We start from the raw sequence: 25,378 nt of genomic DNA, 5'->3' as shown, positions 1-25,378 counted from the left end.
ACAAATTAACCAATTAACCAATAAAAAGCTAAAAACTGAGCCCCGTTCCAGCAGTCGTCGATCAGACACGTTCTAACTGCACACTCCTGCCACTAGGGTGCAGGGGAACCTTCTCCTAAAAAGATGGCCTGGATTAGTGCTCAGGTTATACAAACAAAGCTAGATCCATCAGGTCTGAATCTAGTCTATGCTACAGAAAACAAGGCATACCAATTTCAGAAAGAAACAGTTCAAATAAGCAGGCACAATAAGCCTTTAACCAGAAACTCCCAGCTCAGAAGGGCAGAATCTACCCTCTCCTCCCACAAGAGTGCAGACCACAAACCTTCTTAATGTAAAACAACTGATCTGAAGCCCAAGTGCTTAAACCAAAGGCTTAGAATAACAGTTACAATTTAATCAGGCTACTAACAAGCAGTAATAAATGCAGCAGAATAAATGCAATTAACTACTTTTAAGAACAGGCAGCAAAAGCAAAATAACGTAATAAAGTAGAAAGAAGCACAAATACAGTAAAAGCAGATGAATAAAGTGCAATTTCTATATATATATATATATATATATATATATATATATATATATATAAAACAATAGAAAACGAACAAACTGATTTAAACAAATTACCCAATTAACCACTAAAAAATCTCAAAACTGAGCCCTGTTCCAGCATTCTTCAATCAGACAAGTTCTAACTGCACACTCTTGCCACTAGGGTGCAGGGGAACCTTCTCCAAAAAAGATGGCCTGGATTAGTGCTCAAGTTATACATACAAAGCTAGATTCAACATGCATGTCGCATGTAATAATCTGCAGACTGATAGCCTAGTATTTACCTGTGAACCTATGGTATTCTGTGCTTAGAGCTCTATCTGTAGAATTCTTTTGGCAAAATTCAGTGTTTAGAATTCTCTGTAGAATTATGTGTCAGCAGTTCTGTTTGTACTGTTCTGTGTTAAGAATTGTTTTTGATTCTATCCAAAGAATTGTGTGCGTACAGTTCTGTGCTTTGAACTCTATCTGTAATAGTCCATCTCTAGAATCTTGTCTGTGGAATTATGTGTTTCTAATTCCATCTATATTCTGTAGAATTCCTTGTTTAAAATTCTGTCCAATGAATTTAGTGTTTCTAATTCTCTCTGTATACTTTTCTGTGTAGTATCTGGTGATTAGAATTAGAATTCTGTCAAATTCTGACTTTAAAATTCTAATTGTAGAATTCTAGGTTTAGAAATTTCTCTGTAGAAGTTCATGCTTTGTTTTTTTCTGACACAAATAGTATCCTATGTCAAGCAAACTTGTGTAGTGAGCAATGATGCACAAAGAGTAGGTGATTCAGAGACAATGCAGGGCTACCATAGCTCCATAGGTTCATAGGAGGTAACTAGGCTAGCAGCCCTAGAGTCTTTATAAGCCTAGCCATGTTAATCCCAAGTATCCCCATTTGTTCTCTTTTGGCTAGTTAAGAACAAATTTATGAACAGAGCAGGTCTGAGATCAACACCAGCTACCCGTGTCCATAAAATACAAGGGTGTCACCCCAGAGGTGAATTTGTGGTCTCCCATCCACTTATCTAGTTTTTTTTTTTGAATAGGGTCATGAGGATCTCTGTTTTACTTGACTAGGGAATCTATTCCAGAGAAGCAGAAGTCTCTGGGAAACATATTTGTCTCTCCAGCATGATCTGTTAATGTCACAAGCTAGGTTGAGATCTCTAGAACGAGTGACTATTGAGCCATTTGACTTGCAGATATGCAGTATTTCCATTAGAGCAGGGTTAGAGATTGCCCTATAAGCCAGGCAGAATTCATCTCTCAGCAGCCTATAGGATACCAAGTAAAGTGAAAGAGCTTTTAGCCTGTCCACACAGGTCATGGTTTGGAGTCCCTGTATTTTCAAAGTGAGAAACCTCTGAGGTCTCTCCAACTGCTGCAAGTGTCTGGTAAGATACATGCAAAAGGGTGTATTATATTCTATTAGTGGTCTGATGAGAATTGAGTACAGTGGAGTTATAACGTCCATTGACCTGGATGCTTTGCCCTTGCTTATGAAGTGCGCCACATAGAAGACTTCCTTACCACTCTGGAAACTTGGTGGTCTAAGTTCAGATTGCTATCATCCTGTGTTCCCAAGTCTCACACCACTGGGTTGGAACTCAGGGGGATGCTGTCAATATTGTAATTTGTAGGGAATTCCATTTTGCCAAAGAGAATAATAATGCATTTTTTGCATTTAGTTTTAGATCATGGCTTTGACACAAATCATTTGTTTGTGTTAGCCCTTCTTGTAATATGTTGACATTGTTTGGGGACTCAGTGGTTGCTACCAGTTTGCAATCATCAACGAACTTGGTGAACCAAAGGCCGTCTACTTTGGCCTGGACTTCTGAGAAATAGATGCCAAACAGCAAGGGGGCCTGCACAGTCCCATGTGGTACTCCACTGGTGATGAGTCTACAGTTTTGACAGAGTCCGTTCTGTCAGTGAGTCAGTTGGCTACCTGTCTAATAACATGAAGGTTAATCCCAATCTGGGAGAGTTTCTCAATAATGCCAGAGTGGGGAATTGTGTCAAAAGCCTTGGCAAGGTAGAGCTAGGCTGTGTGCACTGTCTTACCTTGGTCCATGGCTTTAGTGACATTCTCAAAGAAGTCTACCAGGTTTAATAAGCATGATCTACCCTTAATGAAGCCATACATGGTTGGGTCCAGGGTTTGGAGGTCCGCTATGTCCTTGTTGATACAGTCCATGAAAATTCTTTCCATGGCCTTGCAGATGAGGATGGTCAGACTTATGGGTCTGTAGTTCCCAGGGTCAGCTGATGGCCTCCCTTTGTGCAGGGGAATTACTGTTGCTGTTCTCCATTCTGCAGGCACATAGCCAATTCTTGAGCTGTGATTAAAGAGCGCACCAAGTGGGTCTGCTAGTTCTTGTTTTAGACTGTTTAGTAAACAACCTGGAACATTACCTAGTCCCATTGAGGCTGGGTTTTTGACCTAATAGGTTCATAGATTAGTACTAGGCTAACTGCCCTTGTAGGTCATTTTAAGCCTAGCCAATTAACTCTTGTGAGAATCAAACCCTGCACCTTGCATGTGTAAGGCAAACTTCAAACCCTAACCAGTATGCCAAACACCCTCATGCTAGTATGAAAACAGTGCAGTTCACACCTTATGCCTGTGACTATAGTAATGAGAAGCACCATGTATGTAAATGATGAAATCAGATATGGCAGCATGATTTAGAAATGTATAAAATTTGCATAATGAGCCATGGCAATCATATTATCCAAAATTCAGCATTTCTCAGTGAACAGGTATATTATTCATGTTAGGATTCTGGAAGTAGCATCTGCTTTATCTGCTCAGCATGTGTTAGTGGCTACCTTGGGATCTAGTGTTCATGATGTTGTGCTACACTTCACATCACAGAATTGTCAAATGAGAGGATAGCATACCTGCAAATCCATGAATGGAAAATAGTCAACCACAAATGTGTGGCCAGAGGCATCATACAAGAGCTAGTAGACATGCACCATCCTCACAATGGACCAAGAGTGATGTGTGAACCGCTTAGCCTAATGGACTTGAAGGTTTGTTTTACATTAGCCATTCTTGTTATGGGGACCTTTTGGCATCTGAAAGGGGACATGTCAAGTGTTTTGCTGGTCTTGCCCTAACAAATCCCATGCCAGTTCTTTGACATGAGGCTGATGTTTGTAGAGGAGTATATTTGGTTTTTGTGGACTACAGAGGAGAGAACCATGACTATGTGAACATTCTATGATACAGTACATTTTTCTAAGGTCCTAATGGCCACTAACTACACTCACATTGCTACCAAGACTCTAGCTGCTCCACATGGCCTCATCTCTATCTGTCAGGGGGTGTACACGCAGTTATTATATGCAATGTACCTGTGCACCATACAGGTAGTTGCCATGATTCCTACATTTGGCACATATTGTCCAATATCATCATTTTTGTTCAGGTTAACTTTCCACAGAGTCATCTAGTTGGTAGGTTCAGTTCCATAAATGTAAGTAGAAGACCACTCTTAATGGTGTTTGCTGTAGTGTTTTGCAGATGATGCAGAACATGCCTTGTAGGCATAGATGATGGCATGTATCCACAGTCTACAGGTAATGGCAGAGATGGCATATAACAGCATTCTGTCTGAAGGCCTGTTTCCACAGCCCAGATACATCTAGTGATTCAATGCAGTATGCTCTTGAGTCCTGTATTAAGATATCTGTGGTCTGCACCACGATGTACAATATGATGCTCTGAAAACAGTAACAGCAAGGAAAGCCCATAGCAGTGGCTAATATATTTGTGGCAGCAGTAGAGGAGAAGCTAGATGAGGAGTCATTGGTAGAACCAGCTGCAGTGAGCCTTAATGCAAGCCAGAGATGTGTGCAATATATCATGGCACTTGCAAAGAGACGGTGTCTGGTCCACAGATATGGGCTTTGACAAGACAAACACCACACAAAACAGATGTAGGCATTTACAAACCCGTGCTGTGCATGACATTGTACTGACTGGCTATGCTGTGCATCAAACATTATCATACACATATTAGACAGGGGGTGAGCAAGTTCACATTCAAGCGATGTTTTACAGCAGTACCCCCCCCGGTCATTTCGCTCAGGAATGGGCATGGCCATAGTGATTAACATGCTTAATGGCTGTGATGTAGCATGCAAATGATGCATGATTGACATGTCATGCAGATTTGCCTGTGATATGCATGGGAAAAATGTAATATTTGTGAGCTATACTGTAAAGCTCAAAGTAATGCGATCTTGGACTTTGTATATTTGTATTTATATACACGGGGGGTGCAGGGGGGCTTGCTCCCCTGCAAAAAGCACAGGGAAAACAGTAATATTTGTGAGCTACACTATAAAGCAGTAGAACCCACATAATCACACACAGTTAACATGAAACCCGAATGTCTTGTACTTTTACTTTTACTCTGACGTATATTTCTTAACCTGCACTGAGTGACTACACCATGTCATCAATAACAGTTACTATGCCGACTATATGGTAATTGTCATGTGCTTAGTACACGATGATCATCTGATGTGAACATTATAGTGCTGCTGCTGCTGCTGACCCTATGCTGTGATTTTTACAGTTTAGTAGCACGATTTCTAGCTTTGTAAGGTAGACAGCTAACACTGCTGTCTTCCCGGAAAGCAATGACTGTATCCATGTTACAGACCTCTCCACTGTCTATTTTTTCGCTAAATGTTTTACATTTTTGCATCATATTTTTGGTCTGTTTCTCATAACGTAACAAAGCATAACAAAAAGAATTTAAGGCAATATATATTGACATGCATAATGACATTCTTTTCTGTTTCATATTTCATTTTGGGTAGGAAATGTCAATTACAAGTAAACAGTTGCAGATGTAATATGACCTGAAAAAGCCATAGTGACATGATACTCAGAAAAAAAATTTGGTTCAGAACAGTACAAAAAGTATGCTTGGCTGCACTTACTGTTGCTTTTCTTGTTTCATAGTATTGTACTAAAGAGTTTCAGCAACAGTACTGTGGCTGGCAGCTATATTTCATTTATCTTCTGTTCACCGAGCTACTTTATTAGGCTGCTATCTTCCCGGAAAGCAATGACTCTATCCATGTTAGATACCTCTCCACTGTCTGTTTTTTCACTGAATGTGTTATGTTTATGCATCATACTTTTATTACACTCTTAATAAAACTTTTTCCCCCTTGAATGTTTACCACATGCAATAATACCTAATGAATATTCACGCGGGCTACATAACCATTGTCATGTTTCTTCATGTATAGTGAAAAAAAACACTGCCATGGGCAAACTATTGGGTGGGCCTTGCTACTGTACATCTGGGGGTACTGTTGTTAAACAATGCCCACAAAATTCCAGATAACTGGGCTGGCATTATCTCCTTTCATGACAGCATTCCCACAGATTTCACCTCTACTCTTCACATTCCTCTTAACAGTCTTTCTAGACTCAAAAACATGCCCTTTAACATTCCTTTGGGGTTCTCCACATATTTTATACATTGCATGCATTACCTGGTGATCTGTATAACCCCTAAAATGTATTTGTAAGCACAAACTTCATTTCTTCCTCAAAATACTGCACCCTTGTGCACAACCTTTCTGCTCTCACTGATTGTGTGGTAGTGAATCTGTTAACGTTTGTCAGTGATCATTTTCCACATGCAAGAAATTATTTGAAGCTGTTACTTTTCTACATATTTTAGAGCAGATTTCATCCATATTATTAATATGTAATGTTCTATCCAAAAAACTAGTAGCATTCTTGTCCCACAACGATGTAAATTCGAAACCATACCTATTAGTTTGCATGTTTTCATAGGTTCATAGGAGGTTACGAGGCTAGAAGCCCTGGAGCCCTTACATGCCTAGCCATGTTAATTGCAAGTTTCCCCATCTGTCCTTATTAAGTGAGTGTATTTCACAGAGCTAGTCTATGGTCAACACCGACTCCCCCTATCCATGAGGGACATGTGAATTTATGGTAGAATTTCTGAATAATAGCACAGGTTTTTTGAAATTTTCTATGCATGCCTCTCCAAATACTACTGAATTTTTAGATATTGCTTTGCGATATGATGGTACAGGTTTACATATATCTGTCTATTGAAAAAATGTGCATAGGAATAAATACTTACATAGAAGAAGCATGCATGTACCTTATATTTTTAAAGGAATTAAGGGACAACTGACAGGAATAAGTAGATTGAATACTGATTTAGAGACTTGTGTTCAACAGATGGAAGAAGTAATGCAAGAATTTATTAGTAGGGAGTATGATGTTGATTTATTAACTAATATTAAACAGAATGTTATTGCAGCAATTGAGTCTGTAGCTAGACCCTATTTTGGGAATGACTAGACAGCAATGTTTCTGATAAATACACCTAAAGATGATAATATTATACAGTATATCACCACCTATAGTAGGTGCAGTGAGGGTAAAGAGAAAATTATATCTGATAATTGGGGCATTTTGGCTACTATGCCTGAATTGCATAAGTTTGTTACTGATAGACCTGTGTTTATTTATCAAAACTGCCCTAACTTAAAACAGGGGTTGTGTTACAAAGATCTTTGTGGGCAGATTCCAACTAAACAATTGGCTAAAATTGGTACAGTCCCATGTAATAACTGCTGTTTTATTGAGCAGGATTCATCAACTGTACATCCCTTAACAAACAAAGTATATACCTTTAAAAGTTTTGCAACTTGTAACACCAGTTGTGTGGTATATCTTGCTACTTGTAAGGCATGTACTAGCTTCTATTTTGGAAAATATATAAGAAGATTAAAAGATGGAATTATTGAGCACAATTCAGATATTAGACAGAAAATAGTAACTAACTCCCTGGCTAAACATCTTGAGGAAGCTGGTCCATCACATAATTTTGCTTTTAGAATTATTGACCCTATTAGTAAAAGCATTGGGAGAGGTGATGTAAATAATAAACTTGAGGTTAGGGAATATAGGTGGATTTTACAACTGCAGGCTGATGACCCACTAGGCATCAACCATACCGTTACATTAAAGCCTATCCTCAGATTAAAACAGGCATGTCTTAAGGGCTTTATACATTATACCTTTAAGAATGAATTCCTGGTCTGTTTTAATTGATTGAGTAAGTAAAGATTTTTATTGGCTGTGTGATATTTTAATGATGTATAAATGTGGAACAAATTTGATGTTTTTAGCATTGAGGAAGGGTTCTTTTACCCAAAAACTTTGCATTAAAAGTGTTTATTGGCACCTATATACATACACACACGCATACACACACACACACACACACACACACAGACTCATATATGTGTGTGTGTGTGTGTATATATATATATATATATATATATATATATATATATATATATATATATACACATACATATATATATGTCTTATTAAGTTTTGGTAAGTTCAGATGTATTTAATAGATTTACTACTGTTTTTAACACTGTTGGCAACAACCAAATGTATTTCTTGGTTATTTATATATAGGTTCATAGGTTCATAGGTTCATACTAGGCTATCTGCCCTAGGGCATTTATAAGCCTAGCCAGAATGTGTTTGGCTTTCGCCACCCATTTTAAATTTATTTTGCTATGCCCTTTTTCGAGGTTAGTATACTGTGCCTCTGTCTAACAGTGACACAGAAGTGATACCCGGGGTAAACCTACGATCTCCCATCCACTCATCAAGATTCCTCTTGAAGAGAGTCAATGAGGGACTCTGCCTAACCTGGACTGGGATTTTATTCCAGAGTGAAGGGAGCCTCTGGGTTATGAATCTGTCCCTCCAGCATGTCCTATTTATTTCAGTGCTGAGGTTCAAGTTTCTCGTGCGCGTAGCTCGATGGGATTTGGATTTTCTGAGGTGCAGCATGTCCATTAATTCCGGGTTGGACATGGCTTTATACGTCAGGCACAAATCGCCTCTGAACAGGCGGTATGCCACTGAGTAGAGCTGGAGTTTCTTTAACCGGGCAGCATATGGCATCTGTTTGAGCCCTTTGATCCTCTTGGTGAGGTACTTTTGGTGTCTTTCCAGTTGCTGCAAGTGTCTGGTAAGGTACATCCCAAAAGGGGCATTGTACTCAATTATGGGCCTGACGAGGGATGAGTAAAGAGGCACGATGACCTCCCCTGATCTAGCTGTGAATCCCTTCATGATTAGGTGGGCTATATAAAATGTTTTTCTAACCACTTTGGCCACGTGGTTGTCAAATGAGAGATTGCTATCAACTTGGGTCCCCAGGTCCCTAATTACTTCTTCTGTACTTAATGGATTACCACCTATGTGGTAATTTGTGGGCACTTTGTTTTTGCCAAAGGGATGACTATACACCTTTTGGTATTTAGCTTGAGGCCATGGCTCTGGCACCAGTTGTCTGTTTCTATGAGGCCCTTTTGGAGGATGCTTGTGTCGGCTGGAGAGTCGATTATGGCCCAGTTTGCAGTCATCTGCGAACTTGGTCAGCCACAGTCCTTCCATGTTGGCCTGTACCTCCGAGAAATATATACCGAACAAGAGAGGTCCCAGGACTGAGCCTTGTGGGACACCACTTGTAACTGGTTTGGAGTCTGACATGGCTCCAGCAATTCTAACCATGTGGGTTCTGTCCTTGAGCCAGTTTGCAATCCATCTAGTGACATAGGGGTTTATATTTAAGCTGGTGAGCTTATCTATAATGCCCGAGTGGGGTATTGTATCGAAGGCTTTTGCGAGGTCCAGGTAGGCTGTGTGGACCACCTTCCCTCGTCAATGGCCTTGGTGACTGTTTCAAAGAAATCAACCAGGTTTAAGAGGCAGGATCTGCCCTTAACAAAGCCGAACTGGGTAGGATCCAGTGTCTGTAGGTCCCCAATATCTTTATTTATGAGGTCCATGATGATCCTTTCCATAGCATTGCAGACCAAGCTAGTCAGGCTTATGGGGCGATAGTTTCCAGGATCCGTTGAGGCACCACCTTTATGGAGAGGGACCACTGTTGCTGTACACCACTCTTTGGGCACATATCCTGTAGTAAGGCTGAGATTGAACAGTAGTTTTATGTTTGGGTTTAGCTCTTCTTAGAGTTCATGTAGGACGCAGCCTGGGACACCGTCTGGTCCCATTGATGCTGTGCATATATTTATATATTTAGGTAAGTTTGTTTGTGTCTTTCGGCTTTTCCCAGTTAGGGATCGCCACAGCGGAACTCCGGTCCGCTAATGATTGGTAGTTGATTTTTACATGCCGAGTTACCAGCCCTGATGCACAACCTTCAACGAAGGTACGCCCATTCACGCATGTCTCCACGCAGAGACGCTCTAGCTGAGAATCGAACCGGACAGCGTCTTACTGTGAGGCGACAACGCTACCGCAGCACCACCACCGCAGGTGTGGTGGATTAATGATATTTATTGCACTTGCAGCACTTTATGACAACTGTATTGTAACATTTTTTAAAAAGACAATGAAGGGAGTGGTTTTGATGACCATGTGATGGGAAATGATTATTTAAGCATGTCAATCAGTGGAATATGTGTATTCTGATGATGTCAACGGCTTAAGGCCGACAAAAGTGCTAAATAAACTGTGGATACTGTGGACTATTTTGTTACTGGTTTCTGTCATCTTCTACTTTTAATATATACAATATATATATATATATATATATATATATATATATATATATATATATATATATATAGATAGATAGATATAGGCTTCTGTGCTTAGAATTATAGCTATAGACTTCTAGCTGCAGAATTATATCTGTACAAATCTTTTTATAGTATTCTGAATTTAATATTCTGTCAACAGAATTACACATCCAGAAGTCTGTACATACTTAGAATTCTTTCTGCTGAAGTCTGTGCTTAGATTTCTAGCTATAGAATTCTGTCTGTATCATAAGTATTTAGAACCCTGAGTTAATAATTATATTTGCAATGCTGTTTGATTATCTCTCTTTAGAAGTCTATGTTCAGAATTACGTATCACAGAATTCTGTGTCTAGAATACTTTCTGTAGAATTCTATGTGAATGCATAATTCTGTCTGTAGAATTCTACTTTCTAGTTGTCTGGTAATTCTGTGTTGTGGTATATCTGCAGAATTATGTCTGTAGACCTGTGTGCTTACAATTCCATACATAAAATGTTATGTTTAGTATTCAATATGTAAAAATATATTGTATAACCCTACCAGGTAAATTGTATGTGTAAAATTTTATCTACAGAATTTAATATTTAGAATTACATGCAGTGAATTCTACCTGTAGAATTCGGTGTTTAGAATTCTGTGACTAGTTCTCTGGGTTAATAACAATTAATAATTAACAGATTTTTTTGGAAGTCTGTATTCAAAATCCTATTACTAGAACTCTATCTGTATAGTTCTACCTGCAGAATTCTCTGTTTAGATTCATATCCATATATTAGTGCCTAGAATTATATGTGTAGATTACTGAGTTCAGAATTCTGTCTGTAGAAATTTATGTCTGGAAATCTGTCTATAACATTTGTGTTTTGATTTCTGTCTCTAAACTTCTATTTCTGCTTAGAATTTAGATTACATATTTAAGCATGATTTGTACAATTTGTCTTTGGAACTGTATATGTAGAACTCTATATGTAGAATTCTTTCTATAGAATTCTGTGTATTTAATTCTACTGTAGAATTTCCCATTTGTAATACTCGCTCTATGGAATTGTTTAGAATTTCATCTGAAGAATTATCTGTATAGAATTCTGTGTTTAGACATGTGTGTAGTGAATTGTGTGTAGAACTAGGATTCTATGTGTAAAACTCAATCTGCAGAATTCTGTTCTTAGAAATCGATTTCACGAGTTCTGTGATTATAATTCTGTCTGAATAATAGTGTTTAGACTTCTATCTGTGGAATTCTATGATGAGAATTTTATCTGGAAGATTCTGTTTGCAGAATGTTGTATTTAGGATTTTATCTGTAGACCTCTTCATATAGAATTTCACCTCTAGAATGTTTACAATTATGTCTTTATGGGGGAGGGGTTCGCATAATGTTTAAGGTCTTTTTGCCTTCAATGCAATAGTCTGCTATCTGGTACCATAATATTTTGGCTTTACTGGAAAAGCTCACTCAGACTCTGCCATAGACTGTTGTGAGGGAAACATTAGTTTCCTTTTCTTATATTGCTTTCTTATCATTTGTATTGCATCATTGCCATCTTCTATTTTGCATGTTATTGTGCATTTTCATTACACTGTTTTAATTGTATTCTGCTTTCAAGTGCATATCTAGATTAGGAAAGAGACCAGAGCTGTCTCTCTTGTAAGTCACACAGAAATTAGAACAGGTCAAATAAGGTTAATTACATGTGAAATGAGGGAGCAGCTAGAAAATAAACCTTGTATTCAAGGGGTAAAATACATTTTGAGGCTTTACTGAAAAGTTCACCCAGAATCTGCCATAAACTGCTGTGAGGGAAAGGCTAGTTTGCTTTTTTTATATTGCTTTCTTATAATTTATATTGCTTTGTTGCCTTCTTCTATTTTGTATATTGAAGTATACTTTCATTACAATGTGTTTTAATTGTATTCTATTTTCAACTGCATATTTAAACTAGGAAAGAGATCAGAGCTGTGTCTTGTGAGTCACACAGAATTAAATTTTCCCCTATCTTCTCACCCAGTCGCTGTTGTGTTTTTAAACTCAATTGTCTCTGTATTTGCATGCCTCTTATGTTAATTTGATGACATATTTCCTCTCTTCCTTCATTGTCTATTGTCATTAAGCACAAAATTATAATTTTGTGATGTCACTGACGTTCAGCTATTTAAATTTATTGACTATCCCACTGTATTCCATACAGCCAGAATACTAAGTGCCCATTCCCATCCAATCTATCTTGTTCTTTTAAAATTAGCGGCTCTCTCATTAGATTGCTAAAGCTTGAGTTACTCCTTCTTTTGTATTTAACTGAATAGTGCCCACTCAGAGTGTTAACCCATTAGTTTTCGATCTTAACATTAAAATCTGCATCATATCATCCAACTCCACCAATTATTGGAGAGCGTACAGTCTGCCTTTCAGTAGTCATCTTGGGATAAGTGCTCTTGTTTTCTTCCTGATGAGAGAAGAAACATAGGAATACTATTTCCTGGAGATTGAGTATTACTAGAAAGCTTGACAACTTCTTCATAGGTGCCAGCTTGGAACTTGTGCTTACATTTCACACCTGGTGAGAGAAGGAGCAGAGGGCATTGACTCCTGACTGTCTGTGATTGCACAGTGTGTGTCTGCATCAGACCTTCCTGATTGGTCTGGTTGCTGTTCAAGGCATCTACCAGGGAAAGGCTGCAACAAGTCTATGGAACACTGCATCATCTGAGACAAGGCTGTTGATCACCAAAGAGCCAGTAGCCTGCTTCTTATCTTCAGATTGGTGCTACTGTTTTGCTTCTGGTGAGAGAAGTAAAGGGGCATTGTATCCCAGCAGCATGAAGCTGTGGTGAGATCAGCACTAGTATTAGCCAGGTAGTAGCCCGTCAGGTGAATCCCCACTATTCATCATTTTTGACAAAACAAATTATTTCTTTTCAGTAAGTACTGCTTGATTAGCTGCTGTCTAATCTAACTTCAGAATATCTCCCTAAGTACTTCACCCATAAATCATCAGGATTTACTTTAGTAGTTTCGCCTCATGTGTTTCTCAACAGCCTGTACAAACACAGGCACCTTGAGTTGACATTTGTCCTGTAAATGCATCCTTTAAGTTTCACCAATACCTAGCTGCACACAGGGCAACTAGTTTACAGTGACGCAGTGTCCTCTGAGCTGCAAACCAGATACTCCAGACAATATTTTATATTCTCAGCACAACCATCTAATCAATAAAAAACTGGCCTGTTGCCATGGATATGAACTTTCCCACTACCTCTGTTACCAGCTTGGTGGATATGGGCATCCTGAGGAAATGCAGAAATTGACTCATATTTAGTGACAGCTAGCTAATTCTCAAACAAACTGTTAAGGTATGTGAGAGATGTATTTACACAACATCACTGGAGGCAAAGTTGTCACATAAAAGCACTCCTAATGTCAATCAGGTTGTCAATAGTACACACACTCCACCCATCACACACAGTACAAAGCAAACACATAGACCCATATAAGTGGAGGCATTTAAATGTAACATTTCTAAATCCCAAAGACCTCTTAGATGAAATACACATAACAAATGTATTCAGCAGCCCTGAATGCACCCTTTCAAAACAACACTCACATCAACACATACAGCCACATCTCATGGAGCCCTACTTCTAAGCCCATAATCCAACATTCTGGTCATTGGGGACTCCACTGTGAGACACACTGATGTCCCTCTCACCAGGCAGACTAAGGAGAAAGTCATGGCCAGTTGCTTATCAGGGCTAGGATCCATCACATTATGAACACACTCAAGTCATTGGGCCACAAGCACCAGTATGGCTCAGTTGTAGTCCATGTGGGTGTAAATGACCTGAGACATACCTCCCTAGACTATACAAAGACAGACATCATAGAGCTAACAAAATATGTATCCCAGGCTGGTATGAGCCTAACAATGAGCAGCATTTTAACTTCTCCAAAGTTTATGCTACAATACAAACAGAAGATGACTGACTTTAATAATTGGCTTAGTTTCCAGTATCATTTTAAGGGGATGTAATATTTGTCAGCAAGGAAGGAAATGGTCATAAAACATGCTGCTTTGACAGGAATGTTCTGCACCTCTTCCCTCTAGCCTTTCAAACATAAGCTAAATCATTGTCCTCCCAGCAGTGCCTTTTGTTTACACAAAGTGAAAGTACTTCCAACATAGCAAATCAAAAAAAAAAGAAAGAAAGAAAGAAAAAGAAAATCTAAAGGTGTTACTGCTCAGTGCCAGGAGTTTAAACAAGATACTCTACTCCCTAGAAGCTCTCCTCACCCTAGAGAATGCTGATGTCTATGCAGTCACTAAGACATGGTTTAAAGCCACCTAGAGTACACTGATAGTGCAATGTTATAATGCCTTGCACACAGGTAGAGCAGCTACTACACAGACAGGGACTAAAGGTGGAGGTGTTTCAATTTACATCAAAAATAAATATACCTCAAGGCTGTTTAAAGAGGGTGATGCACTGAGCTTCTCCACATACAAACCACCACAGGCAAAATATCATACCACTTTTTGCAAGCTCTAGGTCCTCCTCTATAACCCAGGAAACCCATAGCACATATCTATGCATACTGGAAACACTCACCATCCAACCCAACTTTAATTACCCTGCTATTAACTCGGAATCATAATGGTACCAAATGTGCAGAGATTCCTGGATTTTGTATATAAAAACTCCCTGGACCAGATTGTCAATACTCCAACCAGGGGCACAAATATACTGGATCTGGTCTTCACTAATATGGGAGAGTGCTGCATACCCCGTAGTGTAATGTCCTCTCTAGTAAGATCATAGCAAAAATGGTCTCCTTTGAAGTAAAAAATAAAACTTGGTACCCCAGCTATCCCTGGAATGTTCAGGAACTACTCAAAGTATAGCTTCCTCCTATTAAGTGATAACCGAGTAAAATTTCAAGACCCCAAAAACCCTGTGAACCATGATGCCTATGGTAATTGTTCACAGAAACCCTATACAGGCATGTTAATATAACTGCAAAGAGGCAGCTGTACCCATCAGGAATACGTTGTACAGAACTAACTGAAAAAATAGGCTTCCCTGGTGGACTCATAACATCAATAGACTGTATAGGAAGAAAATCATGGCAAAAATTAGGAAGAGTAGCATTCAGCAGGATAAAAGCACTCTCGTCAAATTAAGCAAACAACTCAAAGGACAAATAAAGTCTAACAAAACCAATTTTTACGTAAATTAGGCATCCCAGGCCAAGGACAATTGCAAGGCATTCTTTATCTGTCTGCAATCTCAAAGACAATACACAATTGTGTGCAGAGCTCATTGTTAATGGAGCTACCTATACTGAGCCAAAGGATATAGCAAACCTACTAGCAGACACATTTATTTCAAACATTACCTCCATCTCCACTACCACTGAACTTCCTCTCAGGAAATACCATCAAATATTATTCCCCCTACTAACACTAGGGATAGGTCGTCAGTGCACTCTCTAAGGCCAAGAACACTATATCGATGGACCTATATAATACCACAGGATGGCATCTAAATAGCATGAAACATGACCTATCATGACCTCTAGAATCACTATCTAACTGTACTACAGACACATAAGTTTCACTAGTCTCATATGCAAGGCCATGGAAAGAATTATCATGTAATGGATCAATAATGACATAGGAGACCTCCAGACACTGGAGCCAGCTCAATTTCGTCTTGTCAAGGGCAGAATATGCCTACTCAACTGGTGGACTTCTTTAAAAAGGTCACAAAAGCAATGGATAAGGGCAAAACAGTTCACACTGCCTACCTTGACCTGGCAAGGCATTTGACGCAATACCCCACTCAGGCATTGTTGATAAACTCAAGAGGTTAAGTATAAACCCTTATGTCACCCAGTGGATAGCCAGCTTACTCTCAAACTGGACCCAGGAAGTTAGAATTGGGTAGTCCACCCCTATAATGAGGCCAGTCACAAGCTGTCAGCAATCATTTCTTGGGCTGCTCCTTTTTTGCATTTAATTCTCTGAAGTCGAGCCCAATGTCAAAGCCCTTTGACTGGCCAAAGTTGTAGATGATTGCAAATTAGGAGCAGTCATAGAATCCCCCACTGACGCTAATGTTCTCCAGGAAGGGCTAATACAGACAACTTGTGTCAGAGCCATGGACTAAAACTAAATGTCAAGAAATGCATAATAGTACCCTTCGGGAAGTCATCCACCCTTCATTGCTATCATATCGACAACACACCCCTAACAGTCGACCTAGTAGTCAGGGACTTGGGGTCACACATAGACAGTGCTCTAGCCTTTATCCATCATGTGTCTGCAGTAGTGAGGAAATCATTCTATGGTTACAACACATAAACAAGGGTTTGACATCTAGGTCCTAGGAGGTCATTGTTCCACTATATTCAGCATTTATCAGACCTGTCATTGAGTACAACACCCCCTTGGATATGTACCTAACCAAGCACATACAACAACTGGAACATCCACAGAGGTTCCTCACTATAAAAATACAGGGCATAAGTAACATGTCCTATGCATACTGCCTTAAAGCCCTATCCCTATTTTCAGTCTTCTACAGGCTGTTGAGGGGGGAGATCTATCCCTGGCATACAGGGTATTGTCGGACCCCCCCCACCCTGATGGACCTCCTGCATATCCACAAAACAAACAACACCAGAATTACCTGTTCTAAAGACTTAAACCTTGCCTATGATATTAATAGGACTTGCTGGAGAGACAAGTATGTATCCCAGAGACTACCCCTTCGTTGGAATAGATTCTTCATCCATGTTAAGCTGAGTTCCTCCCTAACCCAATTCAAGTGCAACTTGGACAATTGGATGGGGAACAGGAAATTCATCTGTGGTTTGGCACCAGTGTCTCTAATGGATACAGGCAGCCTGTAAATGGTTCATCTCCCAGGCCCTTGCTTGCAAATGTTTCACTTCAGAAGCCCCTGCTTACATTTCTCAAGAGTACCAAAGCTTGTCAGAGATTTAGGATGCATGGCTAGGCTTAAAAAAGCCTTAGTGGTCATTAGCCTAATACACAACTATGAACCTATATAGTTCTACCTGTAGACTCCAGTGCTTAGGAGTTTATCTGTAAAATCCTGTGTACAGAAGTCTATCTGTAGAATTACATGTTTAGAACATTTTCTCTATAATTAAGTGCCTAGAATTCTATCTGTAGAATTCTACATTTGTACTATTTTTGAGTAATTGTGATTACACTTCTAACCAAAGAATATGTCCGCATACTTTTATCTATATAATTCTATCTGGAGTGTTTTCTGTGTTTAGAATTCTGTCTGTATAATTGTTTTGATTTGGCAGCTTGGTGCAGAGGTGTATGAATATGTGCTTCCTTATCCAGGCTCTACAGCAGTCCTGGGTTTGATTTCCACAACCTGGTTTGTTTACTGTGAGACTCTGAGCAACTCACTTAAATAGACATTGCTCCTTGTTGTGTTACCAGTGGACCTGTCAGTTTAACAATTTGTTCTAAGAATTCTGTGCTTTGCTTTATACCTGATTTCTGTGTTTAGAAATCTCTCTATAGATTCTCATGTCTAGAATTCTAGCTTTCAGTTTCTGTGTTTCAATTCTATCTGCAGAATTCTGTATTTAGGAATATGAGTATATAATCGTGTCACAATTACTCCGTGCTTGCAATTCTATATGTAATATTCTGTGTTTAGAATTATATGTGTAGAAACATACTTGGAATTATGGTTGCAACTCTATCTGCAGAATTCTGCATTTATAATATTATTTCTGGAATTCTGGGCTTAGAGCTCTGTCTGTAGAATTATTCACTTAAATTTCTGTTGGTAGAATTATATAAGGACTTGTTGTGGGGTATAATTTAGGAGAATTGTATTAAGAGCTAGGCAGGCTGAAGGACTGCCTTATATTTTTTGGGATATGATTAGTTGGGTGTATGTAAGACTGTGAGGTAGTTCTAACAAATCTAGTTCTTTTGGTGTGGTGCACAAGTGGCTTTGATTAGGTTGGTTTGTAGCATAGCATGCAGTCCGGTTAAAACATTAATCAAGTTTAGCTTTTAGAGAGGTTTTAAAGGTTTGTAGGAATGGGTGATCCATATAGAAGTGATGGTAGTAGGTATGTGTTAGATATGGTTACTTTACTATTAGTTGTGAGGAAGTTTTTCTTTTTTTTTTTGTTCTATAGAACATTCTTAACTTTTTATTTCTGTTTTAAATTGCACTTAGAATATGTAGGCCACATTTTAGGCTGTCATCTATGGTTGGGCCAAACAACTTAGTATGAGATTTTGTTTCAATATAGTATGGTTTATTGAGGTTATTTTAAAGTTACATTTGTCAAGGCTATGTAAGTTGGGGAAAAACAAGAGTAGTTTAGTTTTTTTAGAGTTGAGCACTAACTGAGCATGTTGTCGCCAGCTTTCCAAGGAGTTAAAGTCTTCTTGTGTTTGTGACGCTCATGCACTGGCCCAGCAATCAAGGAGCCTCAATCCTCACCACTTACACCAGTGAAGGGAGTCCATATAGGGAAAGGATAATAAATACACACACAGTAAAGTACAATTTCACTGAAGAGCACACAGAGATCACAGTCAGTCTGGGGCTGGTTTCTCCCTTTCTCTCCAGGTCCTCAATAAGACTGGCACAGCTATAGGGTCCAGATCTCAGCGTAGTGGGCAAGCTAAAAACCTCCAGCACCCTCTCTGTCCAACCAGTGCTTTGTGTCCCTGCCCATGTAGCTGACACACACTCACTTTGAGATAAGAGTTTATACAACCACAAAGACACTCCAGCTGTGCCCCTTTTACCAGAGTCTATATCACATAGTTGAAGTCTTATAACTTCGAACACATAATGTTGGAACCATTATGTTTGAAGTCACAAAACTTCAACTATGCATAAATATACCAACTCCAAGATCACACCCCATTGAAGAAAATGGAAGCCTCCGCTTATGGAGATTTCCATTGAAACGCTCAAACTTTTACAACTTCGAACTTATGGTCTTAACCATATGAGGTTCGAACTTGTAAAAGTTTGACTACGTGATAGGAACCCTTTTACCAAGACTATACATTAGAAATCACTGCCACCACCCAGCTAATATTTATCACCTACTCAATGGCCCTTATGAAATGGTGTACAATTATACTGTGCAATATTATTATCCAAATGGTAAGTGCGACCGAACAGTTAAGACTTATTTGGAGTGACTTGGTACAGTATCACTATATACATGCAATGTACTCTTAGAGCTTAAATTATTTCTACACAAAAAAGGCACAGTTGAAAGGTTTAAAAATATTTAATAGTAATTAAGAAAAACACAAGACAATACTTCTTACTACACAGTGCTAGTCAAGAGTTCAGAGATCACAGAGAAATACTTAAAATAATCAGTAGAAAAGTTATGACACCACAGAAAAATAAACTAGTCTAATCTTCCTATTTCCTAGCTATATCTAATAGAAAACACAGTTCTAAAGTCCTACTTACATATAGACACAGGCAGAGTGGTGAGTTGGATGTTCTCAAGACAAATGCTCAAAAGCTCTGATTCTTTCTGTCCTTAAATTGGTAACACAGTACCACTGATTCATTTCAGATTACATCATTTCTTTCTGGTTCCAAGGCTAACAGACTCTCAGCAGTTAATAGCCCTTGATCTTGCAGCTGGTCAGGAAGCCAGAACAATAAAAAAAATAATTATACATGCAAATTTTAGCCATTAACTCTGGCCTCAAAACAATAGGCAGCATGCCTTTATCTAGACATCTCGGCTCCAAGTTTTGACATCAAAGAATTGACTTATCAGCTTTGTTACAGCAGAGTGCACTGTTGTTACATTTTTGCAGTTCCACATTTAAAACCATTTTTCCCATTTAAGAAAACAAGCCTGTAGCTTATATTAATATTTACAAATGACAGAATTATCTACAAAATTCTATCTGGCTAGACTGGCAGCCTTCACCTGTCTTCACAGTGTTATTTGTTGAAGATGGGTTGTGCTATAAGAGAAGAAAATGAGACTAGAGACATCTGTGCATTGTATGAGAAAGGTTTGTTGGGAAGTAGTATACAGATTGCTAGTTAATATATTAAACAGCAGAAGACAAATAACAGCACCTGTGGTAACTGGCAAAAAGGATAGGGTGCATAACCATTTAACGGATTGTTGTCTGGCAGACAAGTAGCTTCTGAATCAGATAGTGTGTGGCAGGCCATAAGGAGACAGTTTGTGTAGAAGTTTGCTTTGTGATACAACATCAAAGGCCTTAGACAAGTCCAGGAATAGTGAGGATATAAATTTACTATTTTCCCTAGCTTTGTTGATGATGTCTAGGAAGGATATTTGCACAGTGGAAGTAGTAGTAGTATGTCCTGGGCAGAAGCCATGTTGTGTAAATGTCAAGAGTTGCTGGGTCAAGGAAGTATTTAAATAAGTTGCTTGTGGATATTTTTCCAATATTTTTGAGAGGTGGAATAGGATGACAATGGGACTAAAGATGGATATTTATGTTGCCCCCCCTCCCACTTTATGTAGTGTGATTACATGTGTTTCTCCAGAGGGAAGGAACATAGGATTCTTGTCTTGATCTAATTACAAGGACTGATACTTGGTATTTTATAGCACTGGCTGCTATCTTGAGAAATTCATGTGAGAGGTTATTAGCAGATGTTGAACATGATTTGAGATTTTGAAGTATTTTTTTATATATGAAGTAGGGACTTTTTAAAGCCAACTTTCTGTTTGCTCATAGCTAATTACCAGGCTATTTTTTTAATAGGCCATTCTAAGCCTAGCCAATTTCCTTTTCCAAGCTGAGAATTAAACACTGCACCTTGTGCCTGTAAGTCAATACCTTAACCATTATACCAGGCCCCAGTCTATAGTATTAGGAGAGGTTTGAGAGAGCTATGTCAAATAATCAAATGGCCAGATCACCGAAACCATATGATCGACAATTCAGTCTGCTGAAAAAAAAAATGCAAACACCCACATACAACATAAAAAATGCTTTTGCAGGGGGGCAAGCTCCCTGCAATCCACACACCCCCTGTTAATTATATATACCAACTCCAAGACTGCACTACAGTGGGGAAAAGGACAAATTCCTGATCCCCACTTTAAGGAGATCTTAGAACAGTTTGCTAGACTGAATTGTCGATCATATGGGTTTGACCGACCATATGGGTTTCGACAATCTGTCCATTCAATCATTTGACAGGGACACAGGTTTGAGCTGGAGTAGGGTTATTATGGATGTTAAGGCTGTTTTTGGTAAGGGCAGATATGCTGTCTATGAAGTAGGTATTAAGCTGGCCAGCATTTTAATTTGGGGAAAGGTAAAGTGAAGGACTTGGATTGTTTTTTATCTCTGGATGGATTAAGTCTTTGATGGAGGACTAAATTGTTTAGTGTTGTCTATGGCAGTTCTGCAGATTATTGAAATGTTGGTTTTGTCAATGTTTACCTTTTTTAAAAAGGTTTGGGGGTTTTCTAAATTCCTGCAGGAGTTTTGGTGTGTTATTCATTTGCCATTTTCCAGGCCTTATTCCTGCTCCATATAATATTTCTAGAATTATTAGACGGTGATGTATGTATGGTAGTATTCTGTGTAATGAATTCCATCTGCAGAATCCTGCATTATGTACTCTGTATTTAAAACTTTGCATTAAAAATTCTGTCTGCAAAGTTTTTTTTTTATTCTACCTATACCATTCTGCAGAATTAGTTTAAAATGTTGTCAATGGAATTGTGTGTTTAGAATTCTACTCATTTAATGCTGAGTTCAAAATTTTATCTGTAGAATTTCATACATATAACATTGTGTTTAGATCACTGTGTGTTGAATTTTCTGTCAATAGTGCTATTTGAAGGATTTTCCCTAAAAAAAATATTTGTTTGGGACTGTGTTAAGAATCTATAGAACTGGAATTCTATATATAGAATCCTATTTGGATAATTCTGTTTCTAGAACTTGATGTATTGAACTCTTTAGAATATTTGTAGAATTATAGCTGCAGAATTCTGCTTAGTATTCTAACGGCAGAACTGATGTTTAGAGTTCAATCTGTATAATTCTACTTCTGGAATTGTGTTTATGCAATTCCCATCTTTAGAGTTCTGTCTATAGATTTCATTGCTTAGAATTATATCTATAGAACTATGTGTTTAGAATTCTAACTGCAAAATGTTATCTGTAGAATTATGTTCTCTCCAAAATTGTGTTTACAATTCTACTCATTGAATTATGTGCATAGATTTATGTCATTAGCATATGCTCCTCAGCACTGTGCTTACAATTCTAACCAAAGACTTCTATCTGCAGATTTTAAATGCAGCATTCTGTGTTTAGAATGCCATCCATCAGCAAATCTTCTCTTACAGTTCTAGCTGCAGAATTATATGTTTTGAATTCTTTACAGTTGGTGCCTAGACAGCTACCTTTAAACATTAGTATTTATAGCTCTGTGTGTCTACAGTTCTATTTTTATAATTCCATGTTTCAAGTCCTAGCAGTAAAACTCTGTATCTAGAACTTTGTACACATAACTGTGTTTAATGGTGTAGTTTCGCAGCTGACATGTAGTGTGGCATACTTTTGGTGAAATATATGATCCCAGGTTGCAACAAGGAGAGCAGTTCTTTGATTTACCAGATTCCTTATCAGCTCATTGTGGATTGGAGCAATTTATATAGTCTTTTGTACCACCGCAAGATTTCGACTTTAACTTGTGTCTACAGTAGGACGTTTTATGCCACCTGGTTCCAGCAGATTCTTACAGTAAGACATTTGATTCTACTTTTATAGTGTTTGTAAAGAAACTTTTGAAATTTAAATCTTTACAAGTTGATAATGTATACCTCAGACATTGCCTTTCTATTAAGGTTGTACCAAAAGGCCTTGAGGTTGAGCAAATTTCCCAATAATAAAACTGATAAATTCTGTGATACCAAGAAGGAGGCAACAGCATTCCAAATTATTAGAACAAGTTTAACACTTTCATTCCGTACATCACATAGAACTTCCTCAGAACTAAATATTTTATTAATGACACTTCTTTTATACATAATTAAAATCTCATGATGCACTGTTAGACCCAACCTGCCATTACCAATTAAAACTGATTGCAAGGTAAAACCATACACAAGGATAAAAATAGAAATAACAATGAACTATGTAGCGTCATAGTATTTCAACTTTAAAACAGAATTAATAGCCATTGAATCATTCAAACCAGGAAAAAACGCATTAACTAAAACTTGCCATTAGTTAATGTAACGTGTTTTCCAGGTTTGAATGATTGAATGGCTATTAATTCTGTTTTAAAGTTGAAATACTATTTATTTATTTACATCTGATAACCGGGTAGTGTCCGACTGGGCCAGAAGCCTGTTTTCAGCAGAGACCCAGGGAAAACACTCCAAGGAAGATTACATAATTATACATTTGTACATATGACAATTACAATAGGAGTTCAAACGCAAGTTGCTTGACATTGTATCTAAAACCATATAACAGTGGTAGTACAATAAGCTTACACTATTCATACAGACACTACATAGTTCATTGTTATTTCATTTTTATCCTTGTGTATGGTTTTACCTTGCAATCAGTTTTAATTGGTAGGTTGAGTCTAACAGTGTATCATTTCATTTTAATTATGTATAAAAGAAATGTCATTAATAACAGATTTAGTTCTGAGGAAGTTCTATGTGATGTATGGAACAAAAGCATTAAACTTGTTCTAATAAATTTTGAGTTTGGAATACTGTTGCCTCCTTCTTGGTACCACAACATTTATCAGTTTGTGTTTGTTGTGTTTCTGTGGTGTATTTATTTATTTATTTATTTATTTATTTAAATTTGTTGACCGGGAGTGTCTGACTGGACATAGGACCATTTTCAGTGGAGGCCCGGGGAGAAAAGCTCCACAGTAAAATAAACAGACAGTAGTTACATTGGATTACATAGCGATTAACAATTTAACATAGCAATTACTTACAACATATTTACAGATGAAGAACATAGTACATCAGTAGACAACTAGAATCTTTATCTGTGAAGTACATAACAGACATTAACAAATGTTACAATGAGAAGTTCCTGCTGTACAATAAGTACTAGGCTTATGAGCATCTGAGCTTGCTATAATCAAGGTAGTTAGTGGAGTGGAAAGAAAGGTAGTGGTTGGATGGGGTGGATGATATTAGAGTATTTAATTTTAAATTTCCCAATAATGTTTCAATGGGCTCTGAAGTCTGTTATGAATTAACTAAAATCTTTGATGAATGTGGACTTAGGGTCATAAGGTTTTTAACTGAGAACAATGACAAACAAATGCAGAAACTGATGGGAGAATTGGATGGTCTTAATAATTGTTTACATAATGATTTACTGTTGGAACCCAATAGTGCACATTTTCATGAGAATTTTAAAAGAATTGATAAATCTAATAGTGTTAATTTGGAGAGGAAATAGAAAACAAGTATATAGAAATGTATTTATTTATTTGACATTTGTTAACCGGGTTAGTCTGATTGGGTAGAGACCCTTTTTCAGCGGCGACCCGAGGAGAAAAGCTCCAAAAACAGTTACATACAATTCAAATGCATACAGGAGACAATTATAAAAGCACAAAGTATACAAAACATTTTTTTTTTCAAAGCATGAATCAAAAATACTATAATTGTTTTTCAAAGCATGTCGCAGGCCTTTTTTTATTTTGAGACAGGAATAGTATGAAAGAGGATGAGTCAGAAAAGTGGCTTAGTGAGAAATGAATAGAGATGCAGGAAGAGAAGTAATATGCAGATAATATGAGATAAGAAGATAGCTAAAGAGAGGAAGAGGCAGAGGAATAGTCTAACGTGAGTATGCAAAATCATAGTAGGTAGGAATTAAGTGAAAGACTATAGTAGATAGGAATTAAGTGAACTTCTGTAGTAAATAGAAACTAAGGGGAATAGAAGTAGAGTTTAGTCTGGTAGTGGAGAATATTGCATTGGGAGGGGGAGTAACAGGCAGAGATAATAGCAGATAGGAAGAGAAAATTAAGGTAGATTTGTAAGATAGGAAGATAGGATTATGCTGGGTCCTTGCAGATGCATAGCTATTCCTTTTGTTAGGTAACGTTTGGTGCAGTTTTAAAGGAG

The sequence above is a fragment of the Protopterus annectens genome, chromosome 6.part1 (assembly GCF_019279795.1).
Source record: "Protopterus annectens isolate FY-2018-M chromosome 6.part1, PAN1.0, whole genome shotgun sequence".
Lineage (NCBI taxonomy): Eukaryota > Metazoa > Chordata > Ceratodontiformes > Protopteridae > Protopterus > Protopterus annectens.
This window is presented reverse-complemented; position numbering follows the sequence as displayed.